This window comes from Saimiri boliviensis, chromosome 2 (assembly GCF_048565385.1).
Source record: "Saimiri boliviensis isolate mSaiBol1 chromosome 2, mSaiBol1.pri, whole genome shotgun sequence".
NCBI classification, from domain to species: domain Eukaryota; kingdom Metazoa; phylum Chordata; class Mammalia; order Primates; family Cebidae; genus Saimiri; species Saimiri boliviensis.
Window position 1 is genome coordinate 162,523,419 of NC_133450.1, and position 23,784 is coordinate 162,547,202.

A 23,784-nucleotide genomic window follows, 5' to 3' on the forward strand; every position below is an offset into this window, starting at 1 on the left:
CCTGCGCCCGCTTCTCTCGCCGCCGCCGCCGCCGCCGCTGTTTGTCTCCTCTCCCTCCTCCTCCTCCTCTTCCTCCTCCTCCCGCTCCTCGACGCTCCGCCGCTCGCGGCTGGGGGGTCCGGGGCCGCGTCTCTTCTCCTCCCTCCGCCTCTCGTTTCCTCCTTCCTGCTGCCTCTTTTAAAGCGGATTCTTTGGCCACAAATAGCAACTCGGCTGCCCCCCTCGGTGCCTCCCTCCCCTTCTTCTCTTCTTCCCCCCAAAAGTGAAGCGCACGCGAGGTAACCAGAAACTGAGGTTCTCGGGGGGAGAGGGGTGCGAGGCGACCCTGGGAAAGGGCCGGAGCAGAGTCAAGGGCCGGGAGGTGGGGTGGCCAGCCCAGCCCAGTGCTGGGACCTGGCGTGAACCGTGTAGTTACGGCTGCAGACGAGGTGGTTTGGTGGGGAAATTAAACGAAAAAGCTCAGGAAAGTAATTGGAAAGGCTTCTCTCTTTGTTTCCTTGTCTGGGTGATTTCTAAAATCCTCGTAACGTGCTGGGGATCCCACGGAATCGCTGTGCTCCAGCGCTGGGGGATTGTGTGTGCGCGTTGCCTGCGCGTGAGTGTGAGTGTGGGTGCGCCCGGACGCGGCGAGAGCCGGGCCCGCTGCGCCCGCTGGCGAATCCCTGAATCCGGACCACTGACCCACTGAAAGGACCAGAGAGCTGGATGAAGGAGGGGCAGGCAAGAGAGGTGGTAGAAAGAGGCACCACATACCCACCCACACACACACACACACACACACACACACACACACACACACCCCAGAGGAGGGGGCGGGGTGACGTCACTCCCCAGCATCCATCCACCAGGCCAGAAAAGACCCTCTTCAACCGATTCACTCATCTCCTAAGAGATGCACACCCGGGCGCTTCCTGCTCTGCGTCCCAGCGCAAAGAAGGAAAAAGAAGGCTGGTCGCGCCCTATTCACAGCAGTGATAATAATATAGGGAGCGTGTTTTGATGAGACACAGTTTGTGTCCGCCCCAGTTCACCTTGGCAGCCTCCTTCGAGGATGCTTGTAAGATCTACTTTGAAGGCAAAGAGGAAGACAGGGAAGTATTGTATCAAAATCCTAGTGTAATAACTTGTTTTGCTTTCATGCGACTTGCTTTTATGATGTGGAAATGCAGTGCTCCTGAGCTTCTCTGAAGGACACTGTAACACCCTTTCCCTAGACTAGCACCCCGTTGTTGGGCTGTGCACTCTCCATCCACAGAACCCAGGGTGACTAAGGTGTACCGTGTATGTTGTCAGCTACGGGGTGGATTTTAACCTTCTTCACTACTCATAGAGTCTCCAGCATGTGGAAGAAGTCAGCAGCTGGAAGCCATCATTGGCAGTTGGCCCATCAAAATTTATTAGAAACTTGTTCAGAAAGGTTAAATAAAGTAAAGCTAGGGCTCACCAGACACCTCCATTGCTCTCTCTGTGTTCAGACCAGCATACACACGCAATACTTATTCCTGCAGAGTCCAGGCTCTCTTTGAAAGAGCAAAGGTAAGCAAGACCCCCTTAGATTTGACTTAATGATCCAGCATCCTGACTGTTGTCTCAAGCTGCCCATTTATTTCCACCATCTGCATGCCGTGCTGCTGAAAGCCACGTAAGGATTGGTCAGTAATCCTCTGCCCCCATGTACTCCAAAAAGAAGTCACCCCGTTTTTGAAAGGAATCTTTCTAAACGAAGTTCAGTTTTCCAGCAATTTGAGTGTGGGGGAGGAGCAACCTGGCATGAGTCTCGGTTGGCTTTTTGTTTTTTGTTTTTTATGGTTAGTGTTACAGTGAAAATCAGGAAGAAATCAATTTCTGTGTAAGCCTCCAAGCTTGGTTTGCCCACCAATCATTCTGATTTCGCGGGAGCTGAAAAGCTGTGCGAGGATGATGGACACCTGTCCCCTGTGCTCTAAAGATGGAGCCAGAAAGCTGAGCCTCTCCACAGGTGATTCCACCCAAGATGTAAACTCCTACTTGGCTTTCTCATTGCCACCTGCTCCCCCAGAAACTGGCAATCCCACTTTCCTCATTCAAACTTGCATGTTAGAGAAACAAAGTTTTGAAAACCATAATATTCCTTTGCTGCTACCTTTGGGGGAAAGAAAAGTATCTCTCTGCCTGCAGATCTGACCTCATTTAAGAACCCAGCTGGTCAATCTGACTGCTATCGGGGAACATAGTTGAGGAAATATCATCTTACACCACTGGTAGCGATTTAAACTAGCTAGAAAACTTAGCAATGATTGTTACCAAGGAGAGCCAACAAGCAAGTAGAAAAGGGACCCAGAAATCAGAGGATACAGAGAACAATACAAGTAAATAGCATAAACCCTACTTTCCTGACACCATAAAGTCCTAGATGTTCTTATCTCTTTCAACTATAAACATCTTAGAGAAAGAAGTAGGGATGGGTTGAGGTGACTGGAGAATCTAAGTTATTATTATACAAATGAGACTGAATTATGCAGGGTGATGCTGCTGCAGAACAGGAGATACAGCAAATAGAGAAGCCAAAGGTTCTCTGCACATCAGAGTAGTCATGGAAGTAGGACTGCAGCCTGCTACACGTGTTAATATATTCAGAGCAGATTTGCCGCAAAAGAGCGTCCTCATGCTGCAGCAAGTAGTAAACTTCTAAACTGGTTTACCATGTGGGAATTTAAAGTCAAAAAAATTCAGAAGCAGGATAATCTTTTGTTGAAATTACCTCATTTTTACAGGTAAAGAAATGAAGACCCTGAGAATTTAAAATCATCCAACTATTTGGTGGCAGAAGCAGGACAGGAACTCAGATATCATGATCCAGTGCCCTCTGTCCCACTATTCATCACCTCCAAGTTCTGGATCAAAGAAGCCAGTTTTCCAGCTTATCAGTGAGCAATACATACAGCATATTTAAAAATTCTACATGCTTAGATGAAGGAAAAATGAAGCAATAGGACAAGACATTTTCTTAGTTCCCTTCTAGCTCTAACATTCTGTGATAAATAGCACATAGGAGCTTTGCTATAGCACAACCCCCTCTAGTGCATAATTCAGCATACGATGAGTATGAGTCTGTTTTGGACCCCATCCAAAGGAGTTAGTTCCTAGAAGTACTTGGAAGATTTATTCTCATTTATCATGAGGCATCCTAACAGGAGACTAAAAATAATCATGATGACAATAATAGTAATCAGTTGTTACACTTGAATTATGTACTAAGCATCATGCTAAGCATGTTATCATAGTTCACCCATTTTTGAAAAGACACATCATGACCTTATGTGGGTTGCCAATCTAGTAGGTCATGAACAATTTCTGAAAAGAAAAGTAGAAAAGAACACAGAGTACATTATATGTACTAAGTATTGTTTTGCAAAACTTCCTTTCTGGTCATGTGGCTAGTGATTAAAAGTTTGAAAGCCACTGCCTTGTTTCCAATCTTAACAACTGCCTTGCTAGTTAAGTATTACCCTCATTATATAAGTTAGGAGACAGGATGAGAAAGGAAAATTTGCCCAAGCTGACATAGTGAGTGGCCAAGCTAGGATTTTAAACCTACATCTGTTTGACTTCAAATCTGATATTTTCACTTCTATCGTGATGATAAATTATTAACCAAGGTATGGAATAAATTGTTGCAAATCATATTTCCTTTGTGAGGACTACAGTGGTTTTTATAAAATCCAGCTAAATGGAGAAACACAGCATAGATTTAAGTGACATGTTCTGAAAATCGTGAGGAATTTCATAAAACACTAATACCCTGAGACCTTTCCCTACAGGTGTTAGGTTATGTCTAATATACTTTATTAATTTGCTCTAAATACATAAGTGAAACAATAATTTTTCATCTTCAAATAAGCTAAATATTCACTTCTACAAGTGTTACTTTTATTTAAGAGAGTGTTTTTCAAATTTAAGGTATCTAACACATCTCAGTAGCTTCCTTTGTCCAAACAGAACTAGCATGTAAGAAAGATAAAAGCCAGGTGCCGTGGCTCACACCTGTAATCCCAGCACTTCGGAAGGCCAAGAAAGGTGGATCACCTGAGGTCAGGTGTTCGAGACCAGCCTGGCCAACATGGTGAAACCCCATTTCTACTAAAAATACAAAAATTATCCAGGCATGGTGGCACATGCCTGTAATCCCAGCTATTTGGGAGGCTGAGGCAGGAGAATGGCTTGAAGCCAGGAGGTGGAGGTTGCAGTGAGTAGAGATGGTGCCACTGCCCTCTAGCCTGGGCAATAGAGCCAGACTCCATCTCGAAAATAAAGAAATAAATAAAAAATAAAGTAGCCAGACCACCCTATAATTCAACTTCAGTTGTGAAGAAGAAAAGAAGACAATAATTCAGGTGCCCTGCTAAACTTTTTGACCCATGTAGTTCTATGGATTCAACCAGTAACATTGCATGCTTAGGTGTCGTTACTCCCATTCTGCAGATTTGAAAGCTCAAACTCAGATCTAGGAGATGATTGAAATGAGTGTATCTCATCCTGTTCTGATTCCACTGCCCCAAATTTCTTTACAAACAGTTGGGCTTCCAGTATACCAGCGGATGGTTAGAGATTTTGAGACATGCGTGCAATCATTTATGCTTTCTTTTTCCATGTGAAAGAAATGTGCTTTCTTTTTCTTCAGGGCAACATCTCTTGTTGCTGTTAGGCAGCACCGTCCTCTTTAAGAAAAGAAATCCACATTTTTCACTAAAGAAAGGCCTAGAAAAGCCAGACTTTCTCCGCTGACTGCTCAGTTCGACTGCTGCATTTCACCCTCACCTGCAGTGTGTAGAGGACGTTATGGTACGATGCTATTTTCTATTGGCTCTGCTACTGGAGATTACAGCATGCGACTGTGACAAATGGATATTCCCATTAAATTCTTTAGTAGAGTGGGGCATTCCATTAACCATTGGCACTATCCCAACCCAAGTGAAACACTGGATCATTTTTTTCTTGTGAGCAAGAAGTGAAGGGAGAAAACAAAGGATATACTCTAATTACCTTTCCTATTTTTTTGGTTGCATGCATTATGATAGCCATATATTACAATTATTTATAATTTATATATGACAAGCTGTCAGCTAAAATTTAACAGGTGATTTGTCAAGAAGCCCCATTAATGCATACATTAAGCAGTGAATTCCATTGTTTCCTAACAAAAAACTGTGTATTGGTTTTGATTTTTCATCTATTCAGTATAAACATTTAGAGGCCATTTATCTTTACATTTTGCAGCATCTTTTAAAACTAAAACTATTGCTAACTAAATGGGTACATTGTTAGTTATGTGAGGTTTAAATGCATTTCTCTCACCTTAACCTCTACATTTGTTTCACTGAGGAAACAAATTGCCTAGTGTTTATTTTAAAGTTTTAACTTTTATAGTTTTTGTACATTTTTTAAAAAATCATGTGTTCAGTAGGAAAGCCAAAGCCGATTGGGGAGGAAAGTAACTGCAGTTACTTCTGTTCCATTTCGTGTTTGTATCTTAGGTAAGGAAATTCTGAAATGAAGGAATATTTTAACATACAGAAAAAGATTAAGAAGTCACCAGAAAGCTAGTAATTAATCACTGAATAAAGGAACACTCTACACAGACCAAAAACTGATGAAGCAAGCCCCATTTTGCTGACTGGCACAAGAATGAGGAACACAATGGAAATGAATCACAGAGCCTTCTTAGGAGGGGTAACAGGATTCTTTGAAAGAAGGAAAACTGTTTCTGTATCTATAGGACATCAAATTGTGGGACATAACCTGTAAAGGAGGTCAAATTTTAAACTTCAATATTACTATTGCTTCCATGGTCAACCAAAATTTGTACTGTTTAAGAGAAAGATACAAAAGTCATGCAGCATTTGTTTAAAATTTCATTTGCACAAGCCTCTCATCTCTCACAACTCGGACACGCTTCAGGCTGTTAATGACTCCCAATCCACTACTGTAGAGGGTGCTGAATCTCCTTAACGAAAGAATGGGCTTTAAGATTCAATGGTTAGGAAGAGAGAAATAAACAAGAGTAAAACACGAAGCACAGCAGCTTTTCAAAGCTAGTAAGACTTCTGTGTCCACCAACCAACTTTAGCTTTCACATTTTTAGCAAGAAAGCACTAACACAGAACCATAAAATTATTTTTAAAGGTTCTTTCGAACAGTGTTTCAGAAGATGATTTCCAAAAACTCACTCAGAAGCAAAATACCACAAGTTGATTTTCATGTTGCAGGGAGTGTATTCCTGTACAGTTCAGGGATTATAAATGACCAGTGGCAAACTGGTCATTGTATCCTGGGCCAGGATCATCTCCAGTCGCTTTGTTTCCCACATGTAGCCATGTTTCCATGGGTAACTGGGGATGTTTCCTTGTGCATTCGGTAACAGTTTTCAAAACAGTGAATACAGCAAGGCATCAAAAGTACTATTTTTTAGCCACTTTTCTAACGTTTTCTCTATCTTGTACTTCCGTGCTTGTCTTACACTTCACTTGTATCACTTAATTTCTACTTGGTGTACATACTCAGTGTAATGTTTTCATAGTTGTTTGAGAGCAGAATTCATGTCTGATGAGAAGCCAGAGCTCCTATCAGAGAGCTTTAAGCATGATAGGCACTTCATAAATATCACAGTAAGTAAAGGAAGGAAAAGATAAAGATAGGAAGAGAGAAAGAGGACATGAACTGGTTGTCATTTGCACATTTTCCATGATAAATCACTGTCTTTATAAAGCCTCTGATATAGTCCACTAAATACAATGAATTTGCCCTGCTGCTGGGCTCTTATTATTCTTTTGTCTTCTTATTTCCTATCTCTCTCTATTTTTATTGTATACAATTGCACCCTATTCAATTGTGAGCATCTTCACACTGTTCTCATCACCGCCAAGCCCAGAACCTGCAGTGTAAGCAGATCTCAAAACATGTCTGCTGCAATAACATGTGCTTAGATACCACTATGGCCTGGTTAGATATTACATTAATACTGCCTCTTATTGAGACTGTGCTGAAAGGTACAATGACCTAGAGTTTGGTCAGAGTTGGGCCTCACGAATCACAGCATACACCAAAATGTCCCATACAAAGAACAAAATAGAATCTAACAGGAGTGGATGGATTCGTAGTTCCACAGAACTTTTGATGAGAAGGATTACAAAGTTTCATGCTTTCCTACAAGAAGTCAAAATAATATGATCAGTTCAGTGGATAAAAAATCCTTTATACTTCTAACTGGAACTGAAGTTTTCATTTTTAACTTGGTATATTCTTAGATGAACAGAGCATTCATTTACCTGTAAATGTTATTTCCTGTAGAAACATACATCACTGCAAGTCATCCTGATTCTTAAAACTCATTGGCCACATCCCCAAAATTACTAGTAACACTGAACGAGTCTTGCAGAGATTTAAAAGGCGAACCAAAACTATTCTTTCCTAAATGTATGATTACTTTACATAGTCTATTCATGTTAGTGCTTGTTTTATAAATATAGAAGCACCATTCTTGCTTGGTTATTTATTTGTGTTCAGTTCTTTAAGATTATATTTTCTTTCCTTTTCTTACCACCAAAAGCCCATCTTTCCAACACAAATATCTCTACTGTTCTCTGGACTAATACAATAATAATATTCTGTGTATTCTTCTGCTCCCAGTCTTTTCCTGATTGGCCCCAATCTGTGCCTCAAAGTGCTGCCTCATTAACTTTAATAAAGCACTAGTTGATTATGTAATTCCCATGATTAAAAAAAAAAGTCAGTGGTTTATGATTAAGTCCACACTTTATAACGAAGTGCATAGTTTCTACCAGCATTCAGGATCGACCACCAGTGGAATGCTACCTGAGCCCATTTTTCCATTCTGATCTTTACCTCTTTTCTACCAGTATCCTAAACTCCAGCATTCTCTGCATAAAACTATCCATATTTCTTACTCAGTCGGAAAGTTTTCTTATGATCACCTATATGTTGAATACTAATCTATCCCTTAAGAGCCATCTCATCAAGTAGTTTTTTTTTCCTGATTCCTCTGCCAGTTTTGAATACTACTTCCTTCAGAATATCTGATTTTTTGAATCTCTCTTGCTCTGAATATTCTACTGAAATTGGATAAAAGATAATGGAAAGCACTCACTTCCAAGATATATTTAATGACTAGTTTATTGGTACTGATCCATTCATTGGAATGGCAACATGTTATAAGCAGGGCGTAGATGGAGTTAGTGGGAATTTATGCAAACTTCTGTTTAATCACATGTTGAAAGGCCTCTTTGTTTAGTCACGTCCTGCAAGTTCTTGTGTCAGGTAATTGTGTTTGGGAAGGGAACAAATTCCAAAGATTCTGAGTTAAGACCAATATGAAGAGCAACAGACGATGGAAACTTTCCACAATGTCTCTCCTTCCTTCCCTCCCCCCTTCTTCTTTTTCTTTCTTCTTCCTTCCTTCCTTCTCTCCTTTTCTCCTTCTCCCTTTCTTTCTTTCTCTCAACTTTGCTCCTTATCCATGCAAGGAGATGAAATGACCCAGGACTGTTAAGTCTTTGTCCTGGAGAAGCACAAAAGCAAATCAAGTGAGGCAGATGTTCTGCTCTGCCCTCCCCCTTGGCAAAGACCAGCAGTCTAGAAGCCGTTCTGAAAAGAATGCTTGGCACTCAGGCTTTTTACTTGTCCTCCCTCAGAGAGACCTCCTGCTCGGTGAGTCCCAGGCTCTAAGAATTATCCCACCTTAAATCAAGTGGAGGTGAGAAGGAACAAGACAACTGTTTTATTTTTCCTTTTCTTTTTTATCCTTGCACCCTTGGCTTCCTTAAAAACCACAGGCCACGTTCTAAGATGAAGGATAGCGAAACTGCTCAACTTTGTCAGATATGCACTGGCTAGTGATGAGAAATTAGAGCACATGCTGAAAGCAATAATATTTCATCTGTGCTTCCATCTTACCTATGCCATTTATAGTACACCTGCCTTTATTAAAGTTATATTCATACTTGTTTTCCTCTTTTCCTTTCAGTGATTCTGCCATAGGCCAACTGTGTAAAATCTTTATGGGAAACAGTGCGCCTTAATCTTCTGTGTGTCCCTTGTACACCCACAGAATGTCCTATCATAAGAGTATGTAATAGAACCCTGTATAATTGAATTCTTCTAGATTATAGTGCTGCTGTTGAACTTAATGAAAACTCTGTAGGGCACAAGCACATCACAGTTTTTCCAGTTTAATATATTCTATCATATTGTCTTCAGGGAGCATACTTGTATTTATCAGACCAGGGGTCCAAATGTTTGGACTTGCAAACCTCTAGAATGATGGTTCGCCACCCTGGTTGTGCATTAGAATCTTTACCAGCTTTATAACATATGTGCCCAGCCCACACATACTAGCTGAACTGGATTCTCTGGGAGTGAGGCTCTAACATTTATATTTTAATTAATTTGTTTGTTTGTTTATTTTTTGAGACAGAGTATCCCCTGTTGCCCAGGCTGGAGTACAGTGGCACAATCTCAGCAGTTGCAACCTCCACCTCCCAAGTTCAAGTGATTCTCGTGCCTCAGGCTCCCAAGTACCTGGGATTAGGGGTGTGTACCACCATACCCAGCTAATTATTTGTATTTTTAGTAGAGAAGGGGTTTCACTATGTTGTCCAGGCTGGTCTCAATCTCCTGGCCTCAAGTGATCCACCAGCCTTGGCCTCCCAAAGTGCTGGGATTACAGGCATGAGCCACTGTGCCCAGCCAAGCACCTATATTTTTAAAAACTTCCAAGTGATTCAAATATTAAGTCAAAGTTGGAGCAACTTTGCTTTATAGCTCTAGAAAGCACAATGTGAACACTAAACTAGATTATCTTCAAAGTGTTTTTCTTTTTTCTCCCAGCTCTAGGATTCTTTGTGAACATGCTTTTATTTCATAGGTGAAAAAGAAATGATCCTTTTGCTGAATTCCATTTGTGAGTGGTAACTACAAATGAAATGCAGCCTACATTTTGTATATGCCTTTGGTGTTTTCAGCATATCTTACTGCCTGGTTTCCATGTATGTCCATTCATCCCAATGCTCATTCAATCAGACCTCCGCTGTGTGTGAAGTATGTGAACTATGCACTATCAAGTGATTCCAAGAATGTGGGCTGTGAGCAAGGCACACATACTAAGGAAAACCCTTTTACCCAAATACAATAGAAACATCCTGTCATGATTTTTATTCTTTGCAGTCCAATTAAAAGAGGAAGCCATGTCATCAAACTACCGGCAAATAAACCTGTGATTAAAACAAGAAGAGAAAGAAAAAAAGAAAGAATTGGAAAGATTAAAACTCCTTCCTTGGAATCAGATCGAAACTAGTCTTGATTCTTGATGCCTGCGTGTTATTTGTTAGGAGTAGTTTTGTTGTTGCTGATTTAATTCTGAGTAATACAGAAATTTAATTCTGAATAATACAGAATTAAATCAGGAACAACAAAACTACTACTTCTGAGAGCGAAAGATATTGCTTGTAATTTTTGGCTTAAGGAATTCATTTTCTTGAAAGTATTCCTGGTGAACTCTAATAATAGAAAGCTATCAATTTACAACTAGGACACATGGATTTCTCCAAGGGTTAACACAATGCCTAACAAATAAGAGGTCCAGCTGGGCACAGTGGCTCACATCTGTAATCCCAGCACTTTGGGAGGCTGAGCCAGGTGGATTAAGAGGTCAGGAGTTTCAGACCAGCCTGGCCAATATGGTGAAACCTCGACTGTACTAAAAATACAAAAATTAGCCAGGCATGGTGGTGCCTGTAGTCCCAGCTACTCAGGAGGCTGAGGCAGAAGAATCACTTGAACCCGGGAGGCAGAAGTTGCAGTGAGTCAAGATCGTGCCAGTGCACTCCAGCCTGGGCAACAGAACAAGACTCCATCTCAAAAAAGTAAAAGAGAGGTACAGCATCCACACGATATTAGTTGAATGTTAACATTTATATGGCACTTTATCCATCACAGAGAACCTTAAGAGATGTCTTTTAAGGCTCCCCATAATTTTGTAAGTGATAAAACACCCATTTAATGGCTGACCCATACTCACTGATTGATCCAGACCCTGAATCAGAAACTTTGGGCTAGCTCCTGGGAGTCAGAATTGTTGGCAAGAATTACCTGTTTCAGGTAATTCTGAAAACCACCATGATAATTCAATTTGGATTTATTGATTTGTTTTATTGCTCCTAGGAAAATGACCCACTGAGCAGATTCTGGCATTTCCTAAGAAGCTAGCTGCCTTTTTCTAGGATTTACCTTTTTCTTTCTTCTGTATTTCTTAAAGGGGTGGGGGGTGGCGGGGGCAGAAAAACACAGGTGGCACCATTTTACCTGAATCTACAAGCTATTTAATTCTGTTCTGCACAGCTGGTTTATTCTTACAGTTAGTTGTCCCTGCTCCATATAAAGCTTCTAGCTACTGGCACTGGTAGGAGGTTTGAATCCTACCCACTACCCTTCTGGCCATAACTAAAGTCCTAACAACCTGTGGAGAACACAGGCTTCCTTCAGCAGGCAGCTGTAATTACATGAAATTTATACCGGACATTGTAGTACAGACCCAGCAGCCTGCTGGGACATTTCAGTGGGTTTTAGCATTTTAGTTGGGAACCACTGGTTCTAGCTGTTATGCTCAGGGAGAGAATTGGCCGTGAACTGTTTGCGTTGGTGTATATCTCTTTCCACCAGTAAAAAAAAAAAAAAAAGGCTTAAATGTAAAAGACACAGTCTTAGGTAGCTATCGCCTGCCCTTTAAATTATATTAGAACAGCCTAATAGCTACTTTGGAAATGCCATCTCATATGACATGAAAACAAGACTGTCAAACAGACTCTTCAAAAAAACCTGGAGAATAAAACTACAGATTTTAAGGGAGGGGACAATGTTATTTTAACCTCCTAATCCACGCAGAGACTGGAGAGAAGAGGATTTTGATTTTATGGCTGGAATGAAATACCCTCGACTAGAATTGAAGATGCAAGGGGAAAAAAAAAAACCCTCAAAACTAAAGGACAAGAAACTGTGTGTCAACCACCCCTCCTTCCTGTTTCTCATACTTTCTAAATTCTTTTGGTTCGCCACCCCAACCTTAGAAATGCCCTTCTGTGTAACAGCCCTCCGACTATTCTGGTTACAGTTGCTGGGAAATGTGTCTTTCAAAAGAAAAGAGGTTCCAAAGAATTGGGCATTTTTCCTCCTGGGCAATAGCAAACAGGGTTCTAAGACACAGATGTGAACACACACACACACACATACCCTTAGGAGTTCAGCACCCCATGATGTACTGCCTCTTTTGGCCTTAAGGAAGCATTGCTGGAGGAGGAAGGGTAGAACCCTCAGATCACCTGACCTAAAAGACCCCTCTGGCTGTCTCAGAACTTTATCTTCTGTCCTGATAGCCCTTCAAAGTGAGAGGGCTATTGGGAAAAGGACACAGGCAATTTGCCATATGCTTGGGCATCCAAAAGGGTAGAAAGGCTTTATGCCTTTTATTCCCTGCCTGCTAGGAAGAAAAAGCAGACATCCTGTTTGAGACCACCAGAGGCAGAAGAATCACTTGAATCTCCTTTCCCTGTATTCTGTCTTATGCTCTTTAAACTCTCAAATAAGTACATATGTTGCTAGGTTCATAATTAAAGCATTGGCAATGCCCGCTCCCTTGCTTTCAATTTCATTTGTACAAATGTTCCCATCATTCTGTTTAAAAGCCCTGGGCATATGTTCAAAACATACAACCCAAACAAATAAACTGCATAACCTAAGCCAAACCCACCAACAACTGGAACACCCTTCCTATTTGGGAAGGCTACTCTCAAAAGCTACTTAATTGCAGTATGTTCTGTGAATGAAAGTTCAGGGAGCTGAAAAATGGAAGCTTTTATGTTAGCATCTTATCACTAAGGAAATGTGGGGCATACGCATAGGCCCTAGAATCAGCTACTTAAGATTCAATGGAGTAAATTTCACCTTGAGTAACATCTTTAGAAAATGAAATATTTAGGAAGGAACAGAGTTCCTATGGGAAATTTTATGGTAGAGTTAGACTTTAGCAGCCTTCTTTTATTATTTGCATTGCTGAGGAAGAGTTTATATTTAGAACTAAGTTCTTGATCTTATCCAGTGATTGACTCTTCATGACCTTTGGAAGTAACTTTGATAGCAAAATTCCTGTCTGTCATTTACCCCTGAAGCTGACATGATCAGACCAGTGGGAGCTGCTATATAAAAGGCCATGATAAGAGTGAACACTTTACCAATGAGAAGGACTCCAATATGTAGGAAAAAAGACAAAATTTATGACAAATAGATTTTACCTTGGTACAGCAATAATAGTAATAGCTCAGCTTAATTCAAAATTTGGTGTGACATTTCTCCAAAACAGAATAAAAAGAATTGCCCAAATCCACTGTTTGAAGCAGAAAGGAAACGGATATTAGACTGTAGCCAGTATACAATTCAGGTTGGCACCATTGTACTGGGGCACCACTGAGAAGAAATGTGTACTCTGCAAGATGGCAGCCTGTGAAAGCAGCCACAGTGCAATCAGTCAAAGTGAGGGCCAAAAGCTCTTGCTTCCCTTTCTCTGATAGAACAAACTGCTCAAGACCACTATAAAGTAGGCTTATAGCTCCAACAAAAACCGAAAAGTTTATAACAAGTGGTACCACCTGTGCTTATGTCTCAGCGTAGCCAAAATAATTTCCTCTCCTGGGTCTCCTATGGCAAAGGGTGAGGAATTTGACAGTAAGAATGCAGAGAGAAGAGGTGCCAATGTGGAGCCTGTAGAGCGAGTGGATTATCTTCATCTGTGCTAGCAGAGAGATCAGCAAGTCTGTCTCCTTTGCTCTGGAGCAACTGTGTGTGATATGATCTCCCATTCCCTATCAAAAAGGCTCTGTCTTCAGAAAAACAAAAGACTTCTCTGCTCAGTGCTGTTCTCTCACATGATTGAGTTTTCTTGTTAACAATGTTGCATTATTACAAACCTGTGTAAAGCTGGGAATATGGAGCTTGTATTTTAAAAACACTAGAAAAAAAGAAAATAGCATTGTACAAGCTAGTATTTTGGCCATAATTATACTTTTCTCTGTCTTCTCAATGAATAAGAAAATTTGGGGCCAGGTATCTGCACAAAGCATGATAGAAATAGGGTAAAATAACACATTATCTAGCATGTGGCGTACACTTATGTAAATCTGGTTGATGTAAAGTTCTGGTATCACTTACTTTTTAAAAATAAACCCATAATTCTTTCCTATCTTTAATCATAATAAAAACCATCCAGGGACAGTCCCAATTTTTCAGCAAGAACAAATTTTTCAGTACAGGAGGCAGCATTTGCCAGTACAGCAAGAAACCAGCCAAGTTGCTTTGGAGCAGTTAAGCAAGTACATTTCAATAAGGACCCAACAATCCTTGGCAACCAATTAGAAAAACAAGTCATCAATGCATTAAGAAAGCCCTCAAATATGAGTGCTGTTGGTGGAAAATAGAGTTACTCACCAAGTGAAAATGTTTACTTGAAGTGAGAATTATTTTATGGAAACCGCGGTGAGTTTTGGAATACTTACAATCTGTTCAAATTGGTCACTGTGTACAATGTTAGTGCAGCAATATGCCCTGAGACTTCTAATCTGTCTGCCTAATGGAGCAGGTGGCGAGATTCTCCACTGAGTTGTCGGCTCCTGGAGGGCAGGGACCATGTCCTATTCATCTTACATCTTGCACAGTACCCAGCTCTTCAAAGGCAGTCAATAAATATTGAATGAAGGAATCTTTATAGACATGGCCTCACTCCCTGACCCCTTGGCATGAAATATTGCCACCCCCTCCATCTCTATTCCATTGCCCTGCTTAATTTTTCTTCTGAGTGGATTATTGCTAGCTGTCATGTTGTACGTGATTGTTTTAATTATTTGTTTAGTATCTTTTTTTCCCAATCAGAATATAAGATTCCCCAGGGTAGGGGTTGAAGTGGATTGATTTCCTGTATACCCCTCGTTTCTAGTATGATACCTGGCACATAGAAGTTCAGTTATAAATATGTGTTAACTTTATTTTTTTAGCCAAGTTCCCTAAGAGCTGTAAAGTTTTGACTTTTGAATGAGTGCTAAATAAATGGTTTTCTCTAATTTATTTATTTCATTTTCACTCTCATCTATTTCATCTTAATGAAGGCTGGAAATGATACTGACCTTCAATCAATAGTGACAAAAGAGTCTTATTATATAGGTGGTTGATTTTAAAGAATGAAAGCATAGGGAGACTAGGTCTTGCTGATGTCAGGCATGTAGGTTGTCTGCAACTCTGCAGAGAAATATGAGTGAAAGGAAATAAAGAAGAGAGGGAGGTAAGACACCAGATAGTCTCCTGGAGGCCACTGGGGGTAGACTCCATATTAACTGACAGGCTACCCCATGTGAATAGTAACGGTGCATTTGTGCACCATTTTCTAGACTGTGTATGTGCACCTGTCATTACAACATAACACGGAGTTGCTATCATACTGAACACAACACTCACGTCCTTCCAGGCTTTGAGGGACAGAACTATATCTAAAAGATTAATACATAACTTTTGAATTTAGGGTAAAACTTTAATAAAATATAACGCTTGTTTGCCTTTGGCATTTCTATGTTATCCTCATATGTGAATGAATAACAATTCCCAGCCATTACGAATAGTTTCATTTTACCACCCGCATTTAATGGTGATAAAACTGATGGGCCATGGTTCAGTGACTTGCCCATGACTTGCAATGGTGACCCTGCCAAATATACACGCTTCAACTGTAAACTCAGACCAAGATAGAGCAGGGCATTCTTGGTTCCTTGTAGATGTTCATCAAGTGTGATTACAGTTGAACAGACTCGTTTTTGCAGTTTCCCAAGCTGGGTAGCAGCAAATGAACCTGGGACAGACTAGGAAGTGGCCGAGTTGCAAAGTCTAATTCTGGGAAAAACAGATGACTGGGAAAGGTCTGTCATTGGCCTTCCCAATATTGTTCCTTCTCTCTACTCTGCACCTCCCTTGAGCATCTCATACTCTTCACCCATATCTCTATCCCCTTGGTGCCTCTGGCCAGCCAAGCACCTGGTTACCTTGTTCTCCTAATGACTCTTATCTCTTCCCTTATTTATCATAATGAAAATTGCATTGGAGTTGAGAGAACATAATCCCTAATTCGGTTAAAAGCTGTGTGTCATGGAATGAGCTGTTAAAACCCCCAGAGTCCTGTTTCTTTATCTGTAGAACAGAGATAATTACATCTGTTTCACAGGGTGACTACACAGACCACGGCAAATCATATACTTGAAACCACCGTTCAGAGCCTGGCTCCTAAGAAATGTTTGATGAACGTTTGAGACAATGTCTAGATATTTGTTCTGACCTAAGTTGGTGATTCCAATGAAACTCTCAAGACAGAAAAGTGAAGAACATTTTTCTCGTGGATGCAGAGGGGATTCACTCAGGTGGAGCAAGGGAGGCATGGGAGAGAAGTGAAAAACAGAGGGCTGCAATCGTCAGTGGTAGACTCTTCAACCTGCACAACCACGCATGGATGCATGAACGAGAGTCACTCATTTGTAAAATGGAGATAAAAATAATCTCCCTTGAAAGTTTTGGGGATGGTTAAATGAGATGGTAGACGGACAATCACTGATGTATTAAAGTTAATCATGATGAATAATATAATTGCTCATCACTCTAGCTCTTTCCCATAGTGATGAGAAGACTCTCTGGAAATTCTAGGACAGGTCTGTTAGCCCATGCCTGTAATTTCAGTACTCTGGGAGACTGAGGTATGAGGATCCCTTGAGCCCAGGAGTTTCAGAACCTGGGCAACAGTGAGACCTGATCTGTACAAAAAAAAAAAAAAAAAAAAAAAAATTTTAATTAGCTGGACATGTTGACCCATTCCTATAGTCACAAATACTCCAGAAGCTGAGGCAGTAGGATTGCTCGAGACTAGGAATTCAAGGTTGCAGTAAGCTTTGATTATGCTACTATACTCTGGCCTGGCCAACAGAGTGAGACTCTGTTTCAAAAAGAAAAAAAACAAGGAAATTCTAGTATAATCACAATAAACTTAACTCAAGACTAGCAGAATAACATTAAGAACTCTTCGTTTGGTTCCCTTGTGCTCCAGTTCATCCAATACCTAAGAAATTACAACTTTGTACAACCTTTTTCAAGCATAAAATAAGCATCTCAATGAGTATTTACAAAAGAATATAGCAGAGACAGAGTTGACAGTTATAAAATAAGCAGATTTAGTTGTATGGATGCTCATGTACACTATTATGCTTAATAATAAGCATCATCTCATATCCTTAGATAATGCTAAACATCTCCAATGTATAATATTTCATGATTTTAGACTGGTTAGACTAACAAGCTTTAGACGTAGCCAGAGTACGCTGGAATCCTGGCTCAGCCACTTAACTGAGTAGCTTTGTGCATCTGCCTTAACTTCCCTGAGCCCTGCTTTCCTCATGAAGGAGAAAAAACAGACCCACTTCTTACAGTCGTGTGACATGGAAAAATGGAAAAACACACACAAGCATTCTTTAGGATGCTGAGCCACCAAATTCACCAATCCTGTAGCACTACTCCTGGAATTCTTATAAGATAGTTAGTGTCTTGATTAAGTAACATTTTTGTTGAATTTTTCTCTTACTTGGACCTCATATCCTAAATGATAAATCTCTCCTTTTCAATTTATCAGTAAATGAGCATATAATTAAGATAATAGAGCATAGAATTGGCCTGATTTTGTTTCTACCAGTTTTGCTCTAATATTCTGTACCAGGTTAATCCAAACCAAGAGAGCCTATCTGAGTGTGTGTGTTGCTGCTGTTGTTATTTATACAGCTCATAAGACAGCTGAAAAAATTCATTCAGACTGTTTTTTTAAATACTACACTTGAGGTAGTAGTATTAAGTATTAATACTACAGCACTTGAGGTATAGTAGTATTAATACTACTACCTCAAGTGCTGTAGTATTAATACTTATAGTAGTATAATTATAATAATGGTAGTAATAATATATATATATTTATTATTAGGAGAAGTCATCAAACCAAATAAGCTAATGAAAAGCCTATAATCTACTAAATGTCAGTTTACCTTTCCTTTTAAACTCTGGAAATAGACCAGGAATCTGATTTTCTGTGGGAAAAAAAAAAAGTCATGAGTTCTAAAAACCCCCTGTGCCTATAAACCTCTTTTGTAATGCTCATGCACTATAATAATCCAGGATAATCATTTTATTACAGTATCCTCAGTGGAATTTGGAGCTTTGTTACTTCCTGGTTGAAGGTTTTTCTCTCTCTCTCTCTCTTTCTTTCTTTCCTTTTTTTTTTTTTTTTTTTTTTTGTTGTTGTTGTTGTTGTTGCTGTTGTTTTTTGTGTTCTGGTTTTTTGAGACAGAGTTTCACTCTTGTTGCCCAGGCTGGAGTGCAATGGTGCCATCTCAGCTCACTGCAACCTCCACCTCCTGGGTTCAAGTGATTCTCCTGCCTCAGCCTCCCAAGTAGCTAGGGTAACAGGCTTGTGCCACCATGCCTGGCTAATTTTGTATTTTTAGTAGAGATGGGGTTTCTCTGTGTTGGTCAGGCTGGTCTTGAACTCTTGACCTCATGATCCATCTGCCTCGGCCTCCCAAAGTGCTGGGATTATAGGCGTGAGTCACCGTGCCCTGCTGGTTAAAGGTTTCATTATTTGCTCCTGGAGGAAATCTATTTAGGAAGAAATCACAGGTTTATAAGTCAAAGTTAATATGTGCTGACCATTTAAATCTGGGAAATTTACTTGGAAAAATAAGTCAACACATTTAATGTTCTTTATGACTGTAGTAAAACTTTATCAAGTGATCAGGTACCCTTTGCAAATAAGAACTTGTTTTCGGTATTTGAATTAAAAATGCAAGTATGTTTGCAAATGTCTTCAAAAGTTACGAAGTTCAAGATCATGACCTGATATTAGTGAAAGTAAATTGTGTTTTAAATGTGTCCATTAAAATGTATCCTTCTTAGCTGTTTTCTTTACCATCCTGTTTATGTTTTAAATAATTTGTATGAGCCAAATTAGAAGAAGAAGAATCTTGGCTTTATTTCAAAAAATCCAACATAAATAAACCAGGGGAATGTCTATGTCAAATTAATAGTTTATTAAACATTGTTTAATATTCCTATATAGGTAAACACCTCATTTTTAGCTATGTTTAGAATTTTATGACACACTATCATCTAGGGGACTTTTATAGTGGCAGCTTACTTTTCCTACTATAAAGGATTTCAGACCAATAATAAATTAACTTGTTAAAAATAAATAGATTCTAATATTTTAGTGAGCATATTATCTTTTTGTTATTCTGTTCTCTTGATGGTTCTTATTTTTTGGCAATAGGTCAACTTATAAAAGTTCATATTTGCTTCTATTTACAAAATGATAGAAATTTATCAGGAAAAAATGCAAAAGAGAACTTTCAGATCTCAGTTAAACTTGACATATTTTTCAGCAACATTTTCTCAGAATGATAACCTCCAGTGACATTTTACACTCATAAATGAGACAGGCCAATAAACAAAGTTACCAGAGTCATGATTTCATCCTTTGCCCCTTTCCCATTTAAGCACTTCAAACAAGTGTCTCCAGCTCTTCTCAGACAATCCAGTTCTCCCTTTCTTAACCATGAAGCCCATGAAGGATGCTGGGTAGAAATCAAGGTATCTACGGACACAACCCTAGGAAAGCGATGCTCATAACCCACTTGAAATAGCATGGAAAGAAAGAGGGTTGACTCTTTCCTTGGCTGTGGACTAACCTAGTCTTAAGAGAGGTTGTCATGCTACCCACAAGTATATACTTTATATGATTGAGTTTGAAGATAAAGTGCTTTACAGCCTTTAGAAGTGGTTTGTGTTAATCCTACTGGAAGATAATAGTTTACATTGCCAGATACTACTTATTTCTCAGGAAGTCATCTGAAGGAACTGTATGAAACACTGTGTCTTAGTGTTCCCAGTAGCTGGATCATTCGTAGGAGATTGGAAAGCAGAGGAATTGGTCTACAACATGTCCTTCTGTGTAATTCTTCATTCTGGGCACAGACAATACTTGGAGGGAAACAAAATGACTACTGTATCCATTGTGCTCTCAGCTGCCTCTGTAACTAGCCAGACAAATTAAAGAGACAGAACCAGTAAGTAGGACTAAGGTTGGGGATGGTGGGAAATAAAGATGGAAGAAGAAAAGTAAATAAGAGGGGGTTGTATATGCTTAAGGAGAAGAGCAAAGTGCTCTACTGATTCTTCTTTAACGTGAATAACGCAGACATTCTCCTGGGTTATTCATGTTGAAGAAGAATCAGCAGAGCACTTCTCTATTCTTTGTTTTCTTTCTTTCTTTTCTTTCTTTTTTTTTTCTTCTTTTTTTTTTGAGACAGAATCACTGTGTCGCCTGGAATGCAGTGGTGTGATCAATAGTTCACTTCGGTCTCGAATTCCCAGGCTCAAGCAGCCCTCCCACCTCTGCCTCGTGAGTAGCTGGAACTACAGGAACATGCTACCATGCCAGATAACTTATTTTTTATTTTTATTTTTAGTAGAGATGAGGTCTTGCCCTGCTGGTCTTGAATGCCTGGATTCAAGTGATTTTCCCACCTTGGCCTCCCAAAGTTACTGGGAGGGGATTACAGGTATGAGCCATCACACCCAGCCTCTGCTAATTTAATTATCTGTACTTTATAATCCCTTTGGGGGTACACAGCATAAGAAAGAATGGCCCTACCTATACCCTGGTGACCCTGGTTAAAGGTCAATCCTACACCTCACCCAAGCTACAGTTGATTTCATTTCTGTGTTCACCAGGCTTTCCTGATCAGTAACATGAACTTTTACTCTGTTGACACTGTGGAACACTTACTTTACTCTGAGTGAGAATGGAATAGCAGGCCTAAGTTACATGCATTCAGACTTCCTTTAAACAGTACAACTTTCTGTATTCCAGAGAGAGGCATAGATCCTTAAGTTTCTACAGGCATATGTTGTCTTTTCTTGGAATCAGCATGAGCTCAGGTAAACAAGATCTGTTAGCTGAGAGACGGGTGGCCAAGACACTGATGAGAAATCTCCTTCAAAGGTATCTTATTGTTCCTGTTATCCTAGTTTCACAGAAAATAAATGTGCTGGGCATTAGTGGAGAGGATCAGTAATGAGCAGTGACCACACAATGTGATTGGGCCTCACAGGCTTGGCTCTGCATTCATTTTTTCATTCATTCATTCATTCATTCATTCATTCATTATTTTCTTCATGCATTTACTCAAATGTCCACTGAGCTTGGCAGGCACTGCAAAGCACTAGAAGCACACTGATGTGAAAACAAAGACACAGTCAGATCGCTGGTCCATTATTATGGAGCTCACTGGCCAGTGGCAGTGATCCCTGGGTGTTATTTTAGTTTTGGACATCCCTTGATGATTAATGTCTACTCACTATCCCAATTGTGAATTATAGACCTATCAAAATCTCTTAAACGTTTTGGAGGGAAGAATACCATTTAATTTTAATGATTTGAAACAGAATCCTAGATCTTAGAGTTCCTGCTAACTGCTTCTAATTTGGCAGAGAACCTTGCATCGGGAAACCTCATTAGAGTTTGCTTCAACTTTACTCATACAAATATAGACGGAGAGAGGTTGGACCAAATCTGGAAGCCCAAGTATTTGGTCATCCATTTCCTGAGACTGCTCTAAGCGCCCGCACATGTTTCTAAAACAGTAAAATGTGTAAGGAAAGAAGAGTGATTCTTCCAAATCATAGAAGATGAGCAACCTCTTGACAAAAAGTGAGCCTTTTTGATCTCTCTCCCTGACACCCGAAGTCAAGAGTTTTCAGTTTAAACATTTCAACCATCTACTTGTTACCCTGTTTACAGAAAAACATACACCCGATGTTTGCCATGAGGTCTGAAATGTAGCCTTTCAAATAACAGCTCAGGGATTCCTGGCTGAAAAGTAGCTAAACCATAAGAAACAAAAGTGGCAATTTTTCTCAGTCATAGCCCTGAGAAGCCTCACAGTATATTCTGCCAATAATTTACCTGGTGATATTTGATATAAGCTGGGATGGCAGCCACGATTATAATCACTGAATAAACAGCATATAAATGGCAACTGTCTGAGAGATAAGGAGGGATTTTAGATCCTTTCTCAAGTTGTTTTTTCTGAGGAAGCCTTCAATTCTAGGTCTGGTTTATCCTCCTTCGGTGTTACCTGTGGAAATCTGCAGGCACCTGCTTCTGCCTTTTCTCTTTCTTTCACGAAGATGATGATGAAGCACAGGATACAATCAATGCCTGCTTCCTCATTTTAATGCCACGATTTTTACTGAGTAAAATTCTAAATGTTCAGAGCTAACTATTACTGTTTAATCTGAGGTGCCTATTGGGAATAATGTCATAACATCGCATTATTGCAGAGACAAACAAACATGCAAATAGACCAGGTACGCTGTACCTTTTTTTCCCTTTGTCAACTCATGCTGTTATTCCTCATCCTAGAGCGCTAGCAAGAAGTGACTATTCATATGTATAACAACACATGTATCCAAGCACAAATAAGGAGAATTAGAATATTTTAATGTACTTGGTTTCATTTGCCTACAATATTATCTCTAAGGTATTTTCTTTTGTATTTCTTGAGACAAGGTCTCACTCTGTCATCCAGGCTGGAGGGCAGCGGCGCAATCGTGGCTCACAGCAGACTCAACTTCCTGGCTGAAGGCATCCTCCCACATGAGCACTACCGTGCCCGGCTAATTAAAAATATACGTACGTATTTTTTGTAGAGACGGGGTTTCGCCATGTTGCTCAAGCTGGTCTCGAACTCCTGAGCTCAAGTGATTCACCCATTTAGGCTTCCCAAAGTGATAGAATTACTGATGTGAGCCACTGTGCCTGGCCTCTGAGGTAATTTCTGATATGCAGCAGGGATTTTTAATTCTTCATTTCTTCTGTCATTTATACATTCTGTCTATAATATTTATTAAGCACTTACTGTATACCAGGCACTGTGGATACAATGGAAAATAAATCAAATATATTTATTCCCTCATCTCACAGAGCTAACAGTCTAGTGACAGACATTATTCCTAAAAAGTTATATTATCAGTCAAATCTTTTTTTTTTTTTTTTTTGAGATGGAGTGTCGCTCTGTTGCCCAGGATACAGTGCAGTGGCATGGTCTCAGCTCGCTGCAACCTCTGCCTCCCAGTTTCAAGTGATTCTCCTGCCTTAGCCTCCCAAGTAGCTGAGATTACAGGTGCCTGCCACCACGCCTTGCTAATTTTTTGTATTTTTAGTAGAAACTGGGTTTCATCATGTTGGACAGGCTGGTCTTGAATGACTGACCTTGTGATCTGCCTGCCTCAGCCTCCCAAAGTGCTGGGATTACAGGTGTGAACCGCCACGCCCAGCCATATCAGTCAAATCTTTATAAATTCCCATTAATATCCAATAGGAAAATTTGGCCTTAAAAGTTTTCTTTGAATATTTTGGTAAAGAACTCACTTCAAATATATCCATTTGGTTAGGCTGACACATTAGACTTCATTAAAGCTAGGTACATTTTTCCTCTCAAACATGAGAATATCTTCCTTTTGCAAGATTTCTATAAGCCATTATGATGTAGTATACACTTTTTTCCGTACAAGACAATAAAGGGCTTTACTATACATCACAATGTACTGATATAT

The 23,784-nt window shown here is 39.9% G+C and overlaps 1 protein-coding gene across 38 annotated transcripts in view; it reads right to left on the bottom strand.

Moving 5' to 3' along the window:
- Positions 1–23,784, bottom strand: part of PTPRD (protein tyrosine phosphatase receptor type D) — a 2,307,989-nt gene that overhangs the window by 562,412 nt on the left and 1,721,793 nt on the right. The window lies entirely within an intron of this gene.